Genomic DNA, 2969 nt, shown 5'->3' on the forward strand with positions numbered 1-2969 from the left:
AGGGATTTTTCCTTTGTTCCTTTTTTTTTTTTTAATATATCTTTATTGATTTCAGAGCGAGGAAAGGAGAGGGAGAGAGAGAGATAGAAACACCAATGATGAGAGAGGCATTGATTGAGCCCACAACCTGGGCATGTGCCCTGACCGGGAATGGAACCTCCATCTCCTGGATCCTAGGTCAATGCTCAACCACTGAGCCACGCCCAGCTGGGCAAGTCTTGTCTCTTAGAGAATCATTAACATGCAAATTTTACTCATCTGAGCCTTTCATCAAACATGTCCTCTACCTAAACCCATTTCTTCCAGGTCCAGCTCAAGTCCAGCTTGGATTCAAGTGCTGACTCTAATTTCATGAAGTTAGACAAGCTACTAATATCCCTAACCCTTCATGCCCTCTTTCTTAAATGCAGATAAAACAATTGGCCTCATAGATGTTGAGTTTGTTGGGAGAATTGAAGTAATATAGCAATTAACACTGTGCTCTTGCTCAGGGTATGTGCTCAATAGAAGGTAGTTGTATCATTCCGAACATTTAGGAAGTTCTCACCAGGAGAATATAAAATACTCCCCTCAATGCAAATACAGTGACAGAAGTCACTTTCACAGGTTCTCTGCCTCGCAGGGCCTGGATGCCGTCACACCTCACTCTCACCTCGGAGTCCTTGCTGCTGCTGCTGCTGCTGCTGCTGCAGGAGGGGCCTACTTTTCCCTGTATCCCCCCCTCCCTTCGCCACCACGCCCTCTCAACCAGCAGCATCTATATCCAGGACATTGTCCACTCCTCTCAGGGCAAAAGAAGGTGAGTTACAGGAATCCTACCTTAGAAGTGGGGACACATTTTCTTATAGAAAAGCACCGTTACATATGGTGGTCAGAGTCTTTAGTAAAATTACTCGTGTTTGTGGGCCTCTTTGGCCATATCTGGAAATCTGAACCACTTGCTCTAAAATTGTTTCTATGGGAAACTATGTTCCAAGTGCCTAACAACTGACTTAGAAATGAACTATTGGAATGCAGCTCTTTTGGAGACCGTCTGTAGGTCAACATCCATAACTCATGGTCAGTGAAAAAGGAAATGACATTTACTCTATTATTACTGAAACTTGTTGCACATACATTTCTGGAACTGTTTCTTGAGGACACCAACAATCTAAAGTTACTTAAAATAGCAGCCACATAAACCCAGAAGATCGAACTGATATTCTGGGTCTAATTATATTTGAGCTACTAACTCCAGCAACTCATGTGCTTGTTAGGTATCTTTTAGACAGTTTTAGAATTTAATATTTTAAGGAAGGCAGAAAGATCCTGTCCTTCTGCAGCACTCCCCTTGTTATATAACTGCTGTGCTGAAGCAGCGGCTCCCTCCCCACCCCTTCTCGCAGCTTCTCTGCCCATGTATGGTAACTGTTCCACAGCACTTCTTGGTGCTGAAGTGAGCAAGTCGAACCCTTATTAGGATCCAAGCTTAAAAGTTAAACAGCTCAGGGGCTAAGATGAAGAATCTCCTATTTGTAGAATTTGGTAGATACTATGTAGGTCAACTAAACAGTTCTGGGCAAAGCTATTCAGGGAGGAAGGGGTATGAATATAAAGGATGTATGTGAGGTTGGTAGCCTAACAAAAAAATAATCACTTGCCCTGTTTTAAATTTATCCTGTCATGAGTCCCAAGAAAGCAACTTAAAAAAAAAAATATTCTCTTAATGTTTCCATTTTGTGTAATTGCCACAATGAGCGTCAGGTATGTCTTTCTCGTCTTTCCTTTTTTATGTCCTTGTGTGACTGTGGACAAAAGCAACTTCCTCTGCTCTTTGCTTTTTATTTCAGGCTTGCACTAGCCCCTGAGTTACTCGCCCTCTCTTTGAAAATAGTTTCTCTAAGAGGGAGAAGAGAAGTGAGAGCGAGGCCGACTGTTCCTGCTGTCCCTCCACCCCGGACAAAGCCAGTTCTCAAGAAGGCTAGGACGGAAGCACTTAGTGTACGGCAGTGCGGCTTGTGAAGACCCTCACCCAGCGTGCTGGCCTTCTTCAAAAGATAGGTGTAACTATTTAAGAATTATGAAAATTAAGCAAGCTGAAACTTTTTTTTCTACAAAAAAAATTCTTGGAACACGACGGATCTCTAGTCACTTACGAAATGCCTCCCTTACACCATTCCCAAAGATGAGTAACAAAGTCCAAGTCCTGAAGATGATAAATCTTGATGCGCACACTGAAGTGGCAGGAGATCCTCACGGTCCGTAAGTGCTGTCATAAGGTTCCTCAGAGGGCACGGGGGTCCGGGTGAAAGCAGAACTGTCCGGGGGCCCCTCGAAAGCCCTGGGTCATCGGGGCTGAGCCTTTAAGGTAAGGTGCTCGAGCAGGACAGGCGAGCACAAGGAAGGCCAGAGGTTCTGTGAGGTGATAACCTGAGGGTCCTCCCGCACCCCCAACCCTTATGAGGTAACTGGGGGGGTGAATGTTGGTACTTAAAGTCACTCTTGCATTCAACACACTTGGTACTCATTAAGTGCTAAAGGTACAGTGGTAAAACAAGTTCTCATGGAGATTAGGGCTTAGTGTGGAAGACACTGAACAAACTACTCCTTGCACGTCATAGCAATTGTACTAGGTACCGTGACCGAGAATACAGGGCGCTAAGAGAGAGTCTAAACAAGGGACCTTCTGGATTGGAGTGGGATGGTGCGTCGGTGTGCTGGTGTCAGGGAAGAAAACATTAAAAACTAGACCTAAAGCTTTGTGGAGGCAGAAGGAACTGCACACGTGCAGATTTTCCACGGAAGAAAACATGACTTCAAAGGAGGAGGGGAGAGTCAGAGGCAGAGCCCGACGCCCAGGAAAGGGAGTAGGTTGTAGGGGGACCAGAGAAGTAGATGGATCCTTCAGGATTTGTAGGAACTGCCACAGATTTGGGACTTTGTGGACAATGGAAAGCCATTGAGTAGTGCAAGCAAGAGAAATAACACGG

The sequence above is a fragment of the Miniopterus natalensis genome, chromosome 4 (genome assembly GCF_054644295.1).
Source record: "Miniopterus natalensis isolate mMinNat1 chromosome 4, mMinNat1.hap1, whole genome shotgun sequence".
NCBI classification, from domain to species: Eukaryota; Metazoa; Chordata; class Mammalia; order Chiroptera; family Miniopteridae; genus Miniopterus; species Miniopterus natalensis.